This window comes from Protopterus annectens, chromosome 14.part0 (assembly GCF_019279795.1).
Source record: "Protopterus annectens isolate FY-2018-M chromosome 14.part0, PAN1.0, whole genome shotgun sequence".
In the NCBI taxonomy this organism is placed as follows: Eukaryota; Metazoa; Chordata; order Ceratodontiformes; family Protopteridae; genus Protopterus; species Protopterus annectens.
In genome coordinates, this window is record NC_056748.1 from 697,668,195 (window position 1) to 697,684,032 (window position 15,838).

The 15,838-nt window shown below is 43.6% G+C and overlaps 1 protein-coding gene across 3 annotated transcripts in view; it reads right to left on the reverse strand.

Annotated features, from left to right (window-relative positions):
* Positions 1–15,838, reverse strand: part of DNAJC11 (DnaJ heat shock protein family (Hsp40) member C11) — a 1,614,167-nt gene that overhangs the window by 1,192,659 nt on the left and 405,670 nt on the right. The window lies entirely within an intron of this gene.

The following is a 15,838-nucleotide window of genomic DNA, read 5'->3' on the forward strand; positions in this document are numbered from 1 at the left end:
CAGAAATGAGGAAGTTATGAAGCAAAGGTTAAGCACTAACAAAATGCTCCCTTGTCTGTCTGTTTTTATGTAAGTGAATATAGAATACAATTCTGCATGTTATGTTTAAAGCAATTACAAGACAAAAATGTCATTATAAATGAGAAAGAAAAGGAAGGAGTAGTAAGCAAAAATACCAGAAAAGCTGAAAAATACATACAAATGCTACAAATCTAGAGTCAATTTGCCGGACCTAACAGCTAGCTCCTGTGGTATAGTGAGATAAAGCCCAGGCAAAAACTGGATTAGCGGTTCTGGCACTGGACTACGCTGGCATGGCAGGATGGGCATGCCCATCCTGGGAGAAACAGTGGAACAATGCCATATAATGCCATAATCCCTTGGAAGAGGGGCAGTACTGTAACAGGCAGTCCTGGGAGCAGGCATTAGGCCATCAAGCTACATAGGTGGTTATTCTAGTGCGAGTGCATGAGAGTGCACAAGCAAATTAGAGAAGGGCCACTGTGCTCTCCAAAGTGTAGGCTATCTGTCCTCCTTCCCAGGAAAGTCAACAGACCTAAATAAATATGCTCTCATTTCCATTATGCCAGCAATGGCACAAACCACTTCTGAGGCTTTTAGTGTGATGGCTTCTCCTTGCCATCTCTCACCCTGACTTGGGAATATACAGTCTGGAGTAATGACTAGATACAGCTAATAAGGGGATGACTTCTGGAAGGAAAGCAAACCCAGGAAAAAGTAGAATAAAAAAATGTCAAGCCTATTAGCCATTGTTGCAGATGACTGCCAGAATGCAGTGGCCTCATGAAACCATCCACACAGGGTATGAACCAACAAGGCTGAAATATGTGAAACAGAAAAAAAGATTGCATTGTGTTCCATCTCAGAAGTGTATGAAAAACTACAGAAACACAAAGCAGGGAGTTAAGAGAGACGGAATGAATTAGGCAATTGAGTTACTGTTCATGTCAATTTCAGACTACAGCTACAAAAAGGTAAGATAATTAACATTACTGTTAAAATCACCAGCCTAACAACAAATGTGTAGTTAAATAAGAAAATTTGGTCCATCTCATGCAATCATATGAATCTTTAGGTAAATACAGTTACATCTACATACCCTGACTAAGCTAACTATTCAGTAAACCAAATGCTATGGGATAGTACTGCACAAAAGATTACAATAACAGGGACAATAATGTTGACCTATAGATGAGTGTCACTTGGGGCAATTCACTACTGCATACCATGGTTTAGTTTATAACAATGGTCAAATAAACTGTTTCTACATGATCCAGACTTCTTATCTGTGCAAACACACCAGTGCAAGCTGTACACATGTGAATGGATGCATTCAACATGACTGACCGGGATGGGGGTGTACTACAGTCTCATCAGGTGTGCCCACAGAGTGATGTGGGTTAATGCACCACCTTAGCATATCACCATAAATATGGCTTACACTAAAGTGTATTTGAGTACTGGTACTATACCAATTCAATGTCATGATGATGATTATGATAAGTTAAGAGAGAGGACAGAAGGATAGATCCCAGTATTCAACAGAAAGAATTATAACATTATCATCATGAAAAGCAATACTGGATAAGATAAATAAGCAAAGCTAAAGGAGCAATCAAAAGAAAGCTGAGACTTACTGCAAGTATGAAACAGTGCAACCATGAAACAGTCATCAATGGAAACATAGTATACTGTGATACAGAAGGTACTAGCAAAAACAGGTCTATATCATTTACTCATACCTCACACCATCAAACTCCTCTTCATCAAACACCTTTTAATAGAGATCACACTTTTCAGAGAAGTTTTTCCTAGGGAAAAACAATGGCAGGTCACCCTAGTGACCACAAGTAAAACTTAAAACCTACCCAGGTGAGGAGTTTACCCCCCTCAACTAAAAATATACTAACTCCAAAATCACACTACAGTGGGGAAAAGGGCAAGTTCCACATGGTGGCCAACCTCTGTTTTGCCCTAGGAAAAACTTTGACGTAAAGTCCATTCGCTTACTTGTAAGTTTGATTAAAAAGTGTTCAGCGATGTGAAATTCGATTAAGTGATATAGACCCAGCAAAAACATGAAAAAAGGCATACATAACTGTAAAGCTCTTCCAGATCACACCTAACAAATGTAAGTTCACTGGAAATATAAGTAATGGGACTAGAGAGAGGGAGTCCTGAATGCACAGAAACACTTCTGTGCCTACTTCTAGAAACACTCATGTCTTTGTAGAAGCAGTTGGTAAGACTTGTTAGGAATGTTATGTGCGCTTCTTAGAAGGGATACAAGACTTCATTAGCAGTTCACAGTTTACAGCATGGAAACTAATGTTGAAAGGTCAACTCATGAAAAACCTAAAAGCAGACACAGATAGTATGAGAAATTTACAGTCCTGCTGCTGTGAAATGAAAGATGAGTGAATTTGTGTAGGAGAACGGGGCTATAAATTTCAGGCTAGGTAGCACTTGGATCTATATCAGGCCATTACATACTTAAAGCACTGTTTGTGCATATTACACTGGTTCCATGGTGTCCAGTGATAAAGCACCGACTACTGCCTACATGGCCAGAGTTTTAGCAGCAGCCCAGGTGTTGGGGGAGCTGGTTAGGCAGGGAAGAATAAAAGACTATAATCTTGCTTGGCTTCTCTGTGGATGGTAGTCGGGTATGTGGAAATCCCACCTCATGAGTGATTAACAGTCAGCTCCCATGGAAAATACTCTCTGTAAAGCATAATCAGGAAGACTACCAGGGTGGCATGAGAGGAAACTCTTATGCCAACAACCCTGTGTGCTCCACTGTACACCTTGTACACATTCTTTAGCAAAACACAAAGGCAGGACAATAAAAATATAAAAAGCAGAACATATGATGATGGGCCAGCACTGTCCAAGCTTCACCCAACCAGCAATGCCCATGGCCAGCCAGGCCAAGGGAACAAATAAATAAAAAAAGTGACTGATAGGTCATGTTGGAGGGTTGCGTTGAAGGACCCAAAAAAGAATGTTAAATACTGTCAAAATGTATTACAACTACCCACACAACAATGATTTTGGATGAAAAAAGTCTGCAGAATCAGTTAATTTACCTATTTAAAAATAACTCTGTTAGTCACTCACTATTACTTGCCTGTAAGACTAACAGTATTATAAAAATAAAAATAAGGCCAACCCATCAAAACTCAGTAACTAGCTTAACCTAAACAAAGTAATCTCAGAATAACAAAGATCAAAACAATGTTTATTGCATCTCAGCAAAAACTTGCCAAAACGCCTACTGACTGCACAATTTCCAGCGATAATGGCAAAATCATAGAAACAATTCAGTCATACAGCTAATCTAAGAAACTGGCTATATCCTATTCTGATATTTCAAATACACAAACCAAAAGTTAACAAGCTACTATTCTAGGCTTGAAAATATCATGCTTCCTGTCTCCTACTGCCAGAGCCACCACTGGAAAGGAAGTCTTATTTCCACAACTGGAAAACTGGTTCTCAATTAGCACACCAGCCTCAAAAAAGAAATTTCCACCATTCGTATCACTTCAGTCAATTAATAAAACGCTCACAAAAATAAATAAGTAAAATAAACAAACAAATAAATAAAATAATGAAAAATGACACTGCATAAAATCAAATGGATAACAATTCTACATAGAATTATTTTTCTTGCTAAAAAGCCCGTTTTTTTCAAGCCTATCAACTAAGAGACATTCCCATAACTTGCCAGTAAATGTCTGAAGGAACTTCCTCCACCACATGACCTAAGGTCTCTGTCAGTTGATACCTCAGCCCTGCAGGCACTTCTTATTAATTTAAGCTGTGTCAAATGCTTCTTTGTCCTCCGTCTACAAAACTGGAAGTCCATGTTAATCCCCACAACATACACACGCTCTTAAAAAAATTCTGTCTAGAGCTTAAAAAGATGCATTTCAAACAAGCACAGCCTATTTACAGATTCACAGATAAAATGTTGTTGTTTGTCTTTCTGCTTTTCCTCGTTAGGGGTCGCCACAGCAGAACTCTGGTCCGCTAATGATTGGCAGTAGATTTTCATGAACGTCGAGGTGCCAGCTCGACGTTCAACCTTCAACTAAGTCAAGCCGTGAATCGAACGGGAGAACCTCTTGCTGTGAGGCAACGACGCTACCACTGTGGATAGATTCACAGATAAAATACTAGGCTATTTTCCTTGGTGGGCCACTTTAAGCCTAGCCAATTTCCTTTTCAAAGGTGAGAATTAAACCTTGTACCTTATTGTCTGTGAGGTAAACACCTTAATCATTATGCCATTTTTTGATTCCCCACAGCAAACACTGTACTTACCTATGCCTTGTCTTCTTATGAATACCAACATTTTCTTCTCTGATCTTAACTCCTAAACTTCCCACCTCTACTCCTACCTTTCATACATTTCATTCTTAAGTCATTGTAATGTCATGTCCTACAAGCTCAATAGTGCTGTACATTGTACACACAAACATTACTTTAAACAAATAACTGACAGCTTTTCCATCATATTCCATCAATATTCTACACACACTGAAATATTACTTGATCTGTTCCATAATCCAAGCTTAAATGATTCTAGACATACTGTATATATTTAAATGTGAAACCCTAGCTATGTGATTTTGCATACGTACTCAAGTTTGTTATTCATAAAATACTTTCATCTGAAACATGCAAGTATTCTTGAACTGAAATGGCCCAAAGGGAGTAAAGTTCTGCACTGGTTAACAAAAACAGAGAGAATATAATAAAAAAACATTTAACCCAAAGGAAATAGGTTTCAAGGATTAACGGATCTCAGAAAACTTTATGGATGAGGTGCATCTTGTAGCACTCTTGAAGACAGGCTCAGATACAAACAAATGAAGCTGCCAAGGCTGAAAATCTCACAGGTCTGAGGTCCACTAAAAAAAAAAAAAAAAATCAGTCCAAGTGGGTCACATCTGAACATGGGATGTACCAACGGCCCTAAAGCACCTGAGTAGAGTGCTTACGAAATATGGTAAATCATCAAAAGTTTCTTTAAATAGGAAAAAACATGAAAGGCTTTAAATAGAATTTTAAAAGTGATTCTCTGCAGATTAGGAGCAAGAAACATCTGTGTAGGCCATCTGCAGTCTTGTATGGTCAAGCAAGTTGCACTTTCTATAAAGTTTATTCAAAAGTGTGTTTGACACATTATATAATCCAAGAGAGAGTAAGGAAGACGTGTCATATTTAGTTTGCTCAATATTATGAATGCTGTATGTTGCACATTTTACTCCAATCCTTTCTAACTTTCACTTTTTAAAGGATGGTCCTAGGCCAATCCCAAGCATTCCTGTATTCAGTCAGTTTTTAATCCTACTAGATCAGGAAATATGTACCCATCACCAGTCACCCTTTCTGTGAAATAATGCTTCTGTGTGATTCTCAACATCTGCCCATCATGTACCCCAATCTGAGAAAAGCTATTCTCACACCCCTTCCAGCTCCAGACAAGTGGTGTACCTCAGGGTTCAGTCCTGGGACCTCTCTTGTTTGGCATCTACTTCTCTGAAGTACAGGTCAACACTAAGGGACTCTGGTTAACAAAGTTCGCAGATGACTGCAAACTAGGAGCCATTATTGAATCCCCAAATGATGTGGATACTCTACAAAAGGGCCTTACAGAAACAGATGCTTGGTGCCAGAGCCATGGGCTCAAGCTCAATGCCAAGAAATGTATAGTTATCCCCTTTGGGAAAAAACATGTACCCGTGAATTACCACATAGGTGGCAGTCCACTAAACACTGAAAGTGTGATAAGGGACACAGGTGAACAGTGGTCTCACCTTCAATAACCACATCGCCACAACAGTCAGGAAATCCTTCTATGTGGCACACCTTATCACTAAGGGCTTTTCATCCAGAAAAAAGGAGGTCATTGTCCCACTGCACTCATTCTTCATTAGACTCATTATAGAATACAACGCCCCATTTGGTATGCACCCTCTCAAGACATCTGCAACAACTGGAAAGGCCGCAGAAATACCTCACTAAAAGAATCACAGGCCTAAAGCAGATGCCCTATGCTGACCATCTTAAAAAAACTCCAGCTATACTCTGTTGCATATCATCTACTCCGAGGTGATCTCTGCTTAACATACAAGGCCATGTCAAACCCAGAGCTGCTGGACATGCTACACTTAAAGAAATCCCAATCCCTCAGAGCCACATGCTCCAGGGATCTAAACCTTGTCATCACAATAAACAAAACATGCTGGAGGGATTGGTTCCTGACCCAGAGACTCCCCAGACTCTGGAATAGATTGACCATACTTGTCAAGCAGAACGCCTCTTTGGCCCTCTTCAAAAGGAACCTTGATTGGATGGGAGAAAGGAAATTCACCCCGGGGATCACTTCAGTTGCCCTGCTAGACAGGGGTCCAGGGAAGTAAATAGTGTGGGAAGAAACAGCCAGGGAATTGTTATGGCTAGGCTTGTATAGGCCCTAGGGCCGATAGCCTAGTACCAACCTATGAACTTATGAACCTATAAATACAGCACTTACCTGGAATCCATGGAGTCTGAGGTAGTAAAAAGCCTTAATTCCTCGACTTTCTTTCATCAACACTATGCATGATGGCCTACTCTCTTTTTATATGGCTACCATTACAAGCTATGCACTTGCGTGTTATTTTGAGCCCTCCTATATAAACTGTTTCTGTCCAGTGTCATTATGCTGATGAAATCTCCAGACAGGCACACGGGATGAGGCCTTACAGACTACAAAGAGGGAAAGAAAGTAGAGTTGTGTAAAATCTTACCATAACAGTAGATGTCCTTTTCTTCATTGCTGCAGTATTCTTAACGTGGGGGATTCCCTGCCAAGGGCAGCCCGACATCAGGCCAGTATACCAAAGTATTTAGTTTGTTAATGCTATGCTGTATGTCACACATATGCTCCCTGTGCAAGGAGAAGGGCATACAGGTGACTTCAGGACATACCATCCTTAGAACTGACAGCCCCAGCAGGAATGCCAGTCCTAGGATACCAAAGGGTAAAACACTAATCCAGAGGGACAAAAGACCAGGGGGGGAGGAGGGAGAAAATGAATATTGCAACAGTGAAGAGAAGGACATCTACTTTTATGGTAAGATTTTACACACCGATACTATGTCCTTCCATTTCACTGTTGCAGTATTTTTAACATAACAGAGAGTGCAAAAACTCAGGAAGAAGACAGGGAGGAGCAAGTGCCAACAGAGCCTTCTACGAATCCATGAAGAATGGCCCTAGCAAGACCAGCTCTAGCCCTGGATATGACATCCAACTTGTAATGCTTGGTAAATGCATGCACCAAAGACCAGGTAGCTGCCTCTAGAATTAGTATCCAAACCATTGTAAAAAGCACCAGAAGAAGCCACAGCCATGGTAGAGTGGGCCTTAACCACAGAAGGAATGCTCTTACCATGATAAGAATAATAAAAATAAATAGTTTTAGAAATACAAGAGGAAATAGTCTGCTTGGAAACTGCTAAACCTAATGATCTAGGATGACAACAAACAAAAAACTGATAAGATTTTCTAAAAACTTTAGTTTTGTCCAAATAAAATCCTAGTTGTCTATGCACATCCAAAGTATGCAACAACTTCTCACTAGCTGATTGTGGAGAGGGGAAAAAAGTGGGCAAATTAACAGACTGACAATCCAACTCATTTACCACCTTAAGCATAAAAGAAGGATTGGTACGAAGAGACACACTGTCCTTATTAAAAACTAAAAAATGATGAACACCCATAATGGCTTGAAGCTCAGACACCTGTCTGGCAGAAGTAAGGGCCAACAGAAAACAAACAGTCTTCCAAGAACAATGTTGTAAGGAGGCTGAAGCAGCAGACATAAAAAGAGCATGGGTAAAATTTCTCCACAACGAAATTAAGATCCCAGGAAGGAGGAACAGGCTTCCTGGGAGGTCTAATATGAAGTACTCCTTTAAGAAACTGTTTGGCCTCAAACTTAGAGGCAAAAGGAGGAGTTAAAGATAGACCAGCACAAATAGCTGAGAGGTGGGCTAAAGAATATGCCAACACAGCATTCAGCAATTCACACAAATAAGAAAGAACCAAAGGAACATCCACAGTAAGGGGTTCCAAGTTGCAAGGAAGACACCAAACAGAAAACCTCTTCCATTTGGACATGTAGGATTTCCTAGCAGTGGGTTTCCTGGCCTCCTGCAAAACCCAAAGCACATCCTCAGAAAAAAGGTGCCTATAGGGAATCAAAATCCTATCACCCACAGTGTCAGTTGAAGTGTGGACAGGTGGGGGTGGGGGTGGATGAGATATCCCATGTGAGGTAAGTGCAGAAGAAGAGGGAACCAATGCTGTCTGGGCCAAAAGGGAGTCACAAGCAAGATTTTGGGAGCAGCCTATTTTATCTTGTACAGGACTTCTGGAATGAGAGGAAGGGAGGAAAGGCATAAAGAAACATCCCCTCACATGTGTCCACCTTCCAGGCCAAAGGGGTCCTGGCACAAAATTGAGGAAGCTGCCTGTTCAGAGGGGAGGCAAACAGGTCTACCTGAGGAATACTCCACTGGTGGATAATGTCCAGAAACACATCCCTGTGGAGCATCCACTTGTGAGATTGTGTTATGGATCTGCTCAGGGAGTCTGACACAATATCACAATATTCTGACTTGAAGGAATGTACACAGCCTGAAGAGTAACTTGGTACTGAGTTGCTAACTCCCAAACCTAGAATGCCAGTCTACAAAGACAGGACCTTGTTCCCCTTGTTTGCTGATGTAGTACATCACTGTGGTGTTGCCTGCAAAGATCTTTAAGGGCCCCTGAAGACAACAGACAATGGGAAGCAGTAAGGGCCAAAAGAATAGCCCTCATCTCCATGATACTGATGTTCTCCTGCTGTTGCTGAGGAGACCAAAGGCCTTCCACCTTTAGGTTTCCAAAGGAAGCCCCCTGTCTGAAGCATCTGTGAAACGAACTTGAGAGGCAAGTGGGGGATGAAAGGGAAGCTCTGGATTCAAAATCAGTTGGTGAATCCACCACTGAAATTCCAACTTGAGATACGGAAGGAGGAGGACTGGAAACTCTAGACGATGAGAATGCTGAAACCAAACTGACTTTAGATAGCACTGAAGCTTTCCCATGTGCAATCCGGCGAAGGAATGCATAGGGATGGTGGATGCCATGAATCTCAGAGCCATCAGAAATTCCCTGGCTGAAATCAAGGCCAGAGGAAGAAGGGACTGAAAAAAGGAAATCAGAGTGAAAACCCTAGAAGGAGGCAGGGATGCTAGCATAGGAAAGTACATTTGTGTACACTTACCATAAATGTAGATGTTAGAGTGTATTCACTGTTGCAGTCATCACACTTGGGTTATCCTGCCAGGGGTAGCGCTCAGTCGGCCATTACTGGTTGCTGTCGCTCCAGGACTGACATCAAGTCAGTGGTATAAAAACAGGCACCCAACGCCATTACATCAGTTTTTCTTGACCCAAATATCAGGAGCCACCAAATAGGGAGCTAGGTTAAGGTGGAATAACACCACCAGTAGAAAGTAAATACTAAATAGCCCTGTAAAGAGCGAAGAAGAGAGAGATAAGGGGGATGGAGGGCGGGAAACCAGGACTGCAACAGTGAATACACTCGAACAGCTACATTTATGTTAAGTGTACACAACTGTACTATGTTCTTCATGTTTCACTGTTGTAGTCATCACACTTGGGTTAATTCCCAAAGCTGAAGAACAGGTGCAGGCAGTCAAGAAAAGTTGGGGCTGGCTAGTATGCCCTGCAGGAATGCAGTTGCAAAGCCTGCCCTGGATTTGGAAAAGATAGGCAGGTGGTAACGTTTGGTGAAGGTATGAACAGAACTCCATGTTGCAGCTTCCAGGATGTCCCTGGTAGGGACCCCTCTGAGGAGGGCTGCAGAGGTGGAAGTTGCCCTAGTGGAATGTGTTCTGACCCCCTGGGGGGGTGGTTTCCCGTGGTGTTTGTAACAGAAATGGATACAGTGTGCTACCCATTTGGAAATGGTTTGTTTTGATACAGTCTTGCCCTCTGCCCCTGGTGCAAAGCTGACTAGTAATTGGTCAGATTTCCTAAAAGGCGTAGTCCTATCCAGGTAGAATCTGAGCTGTCTGTGCACATCTAAAGAGTGCAGGATCCTTTCCCTCTTATTTTGAGGTTTAGGAAAAAGGTGGGGAAATGAATAGATTGGTTGAGAGCCACACTGGACACCACTATAGGCATGAAAGTAGGTTAAGTCTTGAGGGAGACCCTGTCAGCATGAAAAATGATGAAGGGTTCCACAGCCATGAGTGCTTGGAGCTCAGACACTCTTCTAGCTGAAGTGATGGCTGGAAGCAATGCTATTTTCCAAGAGAGGAATTTTAACTCTGCTGAAGCTGCAGGCTCAAAGGGGGGGGGGGGGTAAGCGTGAGCTTTTCCAACACAAAGTTAAGGTCCCAAGCAGGGGTAGGGGCTCTTCTGGGTGGCCTTAAGTTGTCAGCCCCTCTAAGAAACTGCTTAATGAGTGGATGTGAAAAGAGAGGTGGCTCTGTGCTGTAATGAGCAGGCATGGCAGAGGCATGGATTTTAATAGAAGAGAAGGACAGGCCTCTGTGAAGTATGTCTGCGATGAGAGGTAAGGAGGGCTGTGCTGGTTCAGCTCCTTTATCCTGGATCCAGGAACAATATCTTTTCCACTTGTCAGCATAGGAATTTCTAGTGCTGGGTCGTCTGGCTTCACGTATAATGTCCAGGACCTGCTTGCTTAGGCTGACCACTGGAGGAGAGGTCAAGGAAAAAGCTAGGTTGCCAGGTTCAGGATCTGCAATTGTAGATGCAAGAACTCTCCCTCCTGCTGAGTCGGGAGAGTTGGAATCTGAGGGAGGTTCCATGGAGTCAATGGTGACAGACTGCATAGTAGTGGGTACCAGTGTTGGCATGGCCAGTCTGGGGCAATCAGGATTGCCTTTGGTCTTTCCTCCCTAATTTTGAGTAATACCCTTGTAAGAAGAGGTAGAGGGGGAATTGCACAGCATGAGAGGTTTACCCATTGGAAGGATAGGGCATCCACTTTCCAGGCCTTGCTGTGAGGTTCCCTGGTGCAGAATTTGCTGAGCTGGTGGTTGTTGTGGGAGGCAAATAGGTCCACCTTTGGGGTACCCCATTTCTGGGTTATGAGGCTGAATGTGTTGTGGTTTAATTGCTACTCGTGTGGGTCTAGGAGATTTCTGCTCAAGTTATCTGCCAGAGAGTTTTGGTTGCCTGGCAGGAATTGTGCTAACAGGTGAATATGCATGGCTGAGGCAGTGTTCCAAAGGGTCATGGCTATCCTGCAGAGTGGATAAGAGTGGGTTTCCCCCTTGCTTGTTGATGTACCACATCACTGCGGTGTTGCCTGTTTTGATTAGTAGAGGCCCTGGAGAGAGTAGGGGTCTGAAAGCTGTCAGAGCATGCTGAACAGCTAGCATCTCTTTTTGGTTGATGTGCAGATGAATCTGATTTGGGCTCTAGTGGCCCTGAATGCACCTGCTGTCCAGGTGTGCACCCCAGGCATAGTCTGATGCATTTGTGGTTAGGGTCTGGGCGGTGTGGGGTTGTGAAAATGGAAGTCCCTTGTTGTGGTGGCATACTGCTGCCCACCAAAGAAAATATTTCCTTAGACAAGGTATCATAGGTATAATAGTTTCCAGGTCCTGAGAATGTTGACACCAAAGGTTCTAAGTACCACTGAAGTTTCCTCATATGCAGCCTGGCATACTGAATTAGTAGAATGCAGGAGGCCATGAACCCTAGAGCTTGCAGGATTTTCCTTGCAGATAACTGGGTTCTGGTGGCCAGTTGAGAGAAATAGCCTGTCAGATAGGCTTGTTTTGCTGGAGTAAGTAATGCCATCTGGGATGCTGTGTCCAGGCTTGCTCCCAGGAATACAATTTTCTGACTGGGGACTAGTTTGGATTTCTTTTCATTTATAGTGTACCCCAGTGAGGTCAGTAAGTCCTTTACAAAGGTCAGTTGCTGCAACAGCTTTTCCTGACTGTCTGCCTGAATCAGGCAGTTGTCCAAGTAGGGGTAAATTTGAATATTTCTTTGTATGCAAAAAGCAATGGCTGGAGCCAGGCATTTTGTGAAAACTCTGGGAGCAGTGGATTAACCAAAGGGAAGTGCAGAGAACTGTTAATACATAGATCCTGCCCTGAAATGCAGATATTTCCTGCAAAAGTCTCTGATTGGGATGTGCAGATAAGCCTCTCTTATGTCTAGGGTGGCTAACCAGGCATCTTTGGACAGCATAAGAAGAAACTGCTGGAGGGTGAGCATTTTGAATTTTGGTACCACCAGGAAGGTGTTTAGAATGGATAGATCTAAGGTTGGGTGCCAGGTGCCCTCTTTTCTGGGTACCAGGAAAAGAACAGAATAGAAACCTTGGCCTATCCGGTCTGCAGGAACAGGCTGAATTCCCCTCATGGAGAGCAGGGAATGAACTTGGTTTTATGCCTCTGCCCACTGGTTTGGAAGAAGATCGGGGAACCCTTTTGGGGTTGGTAGTGTGTGGAAATAAAATTTGTACCCCTGGGACACTATGTTGAGGACCCATCGATCATTGGTGATGGAGGCCCAGTTTTTTGCATGGGAGGCAAGTTTTCTTCCTAGGGGTACAAGCAGGTGGGCAGAGGTAAGAGGTGGATTGGAAAAGTCATTGTGAATTCTTTCCACGAGGGGGTGGCTTAGCACTCCCTGTTTTAGAAGTGGAGGTACTCCATTGCTTAGATCTAAGCATTCCCTGGGACTGCTGCCTGGGGGGTCTACTTCCCCTAGGTATAGTTTGAGGCGGCCTTGAGGGGGCTGGAAAGGACAATGTTTTGAAGGGCAATGCCTACTGAATCTCGGAGGCTGGATTTGCAAAAAGTCTTTAACTGTCTGCATAGACTTAACTTTTTCTATCATCTTTTTTAAAATTTCCTCTGCTTTGGTGCCAAACCGATTGTCTTTGTTCAGTGGTGCATCCAATAGTTTGATTTGACAAGATCTGCTCCTTAAGCCAAGCATGCCTTCTAATTACAGAACCTATGACTGCTGCCCTGCAGGATGCTTCTAGGGTGTCAAACCCAGATTGCAGGATATACTTAGAAAAGGATAGTTGTGTAAAATCTTACCACAACCATAAATGTCCTTCTCTTCCATGTTGCAGTATTCTTGGTGTGGGATTTCCCGCCGTCAGGTGACTCGAACGTCGGCTCCTATACAAAAGCTTCAGCTTGGCTGTTGCAGCTGTGTGGGACATCACACGTAGGGCCATAAACCAGGGGCGCTATGTGTGACGTCTGCACACACAATCCTCAGAACTTGAAGCTAAGCAGGCAAAGTAGATAGCCCAACAGGATAGGCTGCCAAAGGTGACATGTATAAGACCCTGGGTCTCTTCAGTAATGGAGTGAGGCATCAAGGAGCAGTTAAGACTGGTAGAGTCAGTGAGGGGGAATGGTGGGTGGGAAGGAATACTGCAACATGGAAGAGAAGGACATATATGGGTATGGTAAGATTTTACACAACTATTCTATGTCCTTCTATTCCTATGTTGCAGTATTCTTGCTGTGGGAGAGTACCACAGCTTAGTTCAATGAAAGGGTGGCGGATGCAGAAGATGATTCCACAAAGCCTTGTAGGATTGCCTTAGCAAAAGCTGCGGGTGCTTTGGAGATTTGGTCTAATTTGTAATGTTTGATGAAAGTGTGGATAGTGGACCATGTAGCTGCTTCCATAATGGAAGCTGTGTCCATGCCTTTTTGGAAGGCCTTGGAAGTGGCCACTGCTCTTGTGGTGTGTGCCTTAACCCCAACTGGAGGGTTTTTTCCGTGGTGTGAGTAGCAGAAACTGACTGCCTTTCTAATCCAGGATGCAATGGTCTGTTTGGTGACTGCCTTGCCCAATACCCTGGGGTAGAAAGATACAAAGAGTTGTTTGGACTTCCTAATGTCTTTAGTCTTGTCCAGGTAAAATCTCAGTTGCCTGTGGACATCTAGGGAGTGGAGTATCCTCTCTCCTTGGTTAGTGGGAGAGGGGAAAAATTGGGTAGGTGAATGGATTGAGTTAGAGAAAAGTCATGGAGTACCTTGGGCATGAAGGAAGACTTAGTTCTCAGTGTGACCCTGTCCCTATGAAAAATGGTGTAAGGTGAGCATGCCATTAAGGCTTGTAGCTCGGAAACCCTTCTGGCAAAGATAATAGCCACTAACAGTACTGTTTTCCAAGTACAAAACTGTAGAGCGGCTGTATTAGCCGGTTCGAAGGGGAGCTGGGTGAGATTTCCAGCATGAAGTTCAGGTCCCATGGAGGAGGAATAGGCTTCTTAGGTGGTCTGATGTGTAAGACCCCTTTAAGGAAGAGTTTCACATGTAGCCTGGCTAACAAGGGAGGATCTAGAGGTAAGCAGGCTGATAATGCGGAGAGGTACACTTTCACTGATGAATAGGAAAGTCCGCCCTTTATAAGTTGACACATATACGAGAGGACTAGGAGGGTGTCAGCCTTGTAAGGGTCTCTTTCCTGTCCCAGACACCACTGAGTAAATCTTTCCCATTTGGCAAGGTATGATTTTCTAGTAGTGGGTTTCCTGGCCATCCTCAGGCTGATAGCACGTCCTCTGAACAGTGGTGTCTGAGTGGTGTTAGTAATTTATCACCCAAAGAGTCAGGGATAACATTTGCAAGTGTGGGTGTAGGAGAGTTCCTTTGTATTGTGTCAGAAGGTCCACCTTGTGGGGTAACTTGCAGTGTCTGCCCTTGGCTAAATTGTATAGAGGGGGGAACCAGTGCTGCCTTGGCCAGTACGGAGTCACTAGCAAGATTTTTGGTTTGTTCTTCCTAATTTTCAGGACTTTCTGAATCAGAGGGAAAGGGGGAAGGTGTACAGGAACTTCCCCTCCCAGGTGAAACTGAAGGCGTCTACTCTCCAGGCTTGGGGGGAGTAACTCTTTGTGCAGAAGGTCTGCAGCTGCCTGTTCTGGGGGGAGGCAAACAGGTCTATTTGTGGAGTGCCCCACCAGTGGACTATGTCTAGGAAGACTGTCCTGTCCAGCATCCATTCGTGTTGTGGAGAGGATGTTCTGCTCAGGAGGTCTGCTTGCTTGTTGTCCTGTGAAGGGATGTAACTGGCTTGCAGGGATAGGTTATGCTGGGATGCTAGGTTCCAAATTAATAGCGCTAGCCTGCACAATTGGTATGCCTTGGTACCTCCCAGTTTGTTGATGTTACCACATTACAGTGGTATTGTCACTCACTATCAGAAGAGGACCTGGCAGCAGTAGTGGTAGGAAGGTCTGTAGAGCTAAAAGAACTGCTGTCATCTCCTCTACATTGATGTGTTTGGCTATCATGGGAGGTGGCCACTGGGCTTGGACTCTGTAAGAGTGCAAGGTGGCTCCCCAACCTGAGTCTGAGGCATCTGTATGCAGTATTTGTGTGAGTTGAGGGGGTTGCTGTGGAAGCCCTGGGTTTAGTTGTACTTGTTGGATCCACCAAATGATTTCCTTCTTTAAACAGGGAAGAAGGGGGATAACTTGTTCCAAGTGATTCTGGTGTTGTGACCAGATATTTTTGAGGTACTACTGCAGTTTTCGCATATGCATTCTGGCCAATGGTAGCATGGGAATGGTTGCTGCCATCAATCCCAGGAGTCGAAGGAATTGCCTTGCAGTGATTGTCTGGGAGAACAAGACTTCCTGGAAGTGGGAAGTTAGAGATAGAACCTTGTCCTGGGGGAGAAAGGCTTTCATTCGTTCTGTATTGATTCTGCAACCTAGGA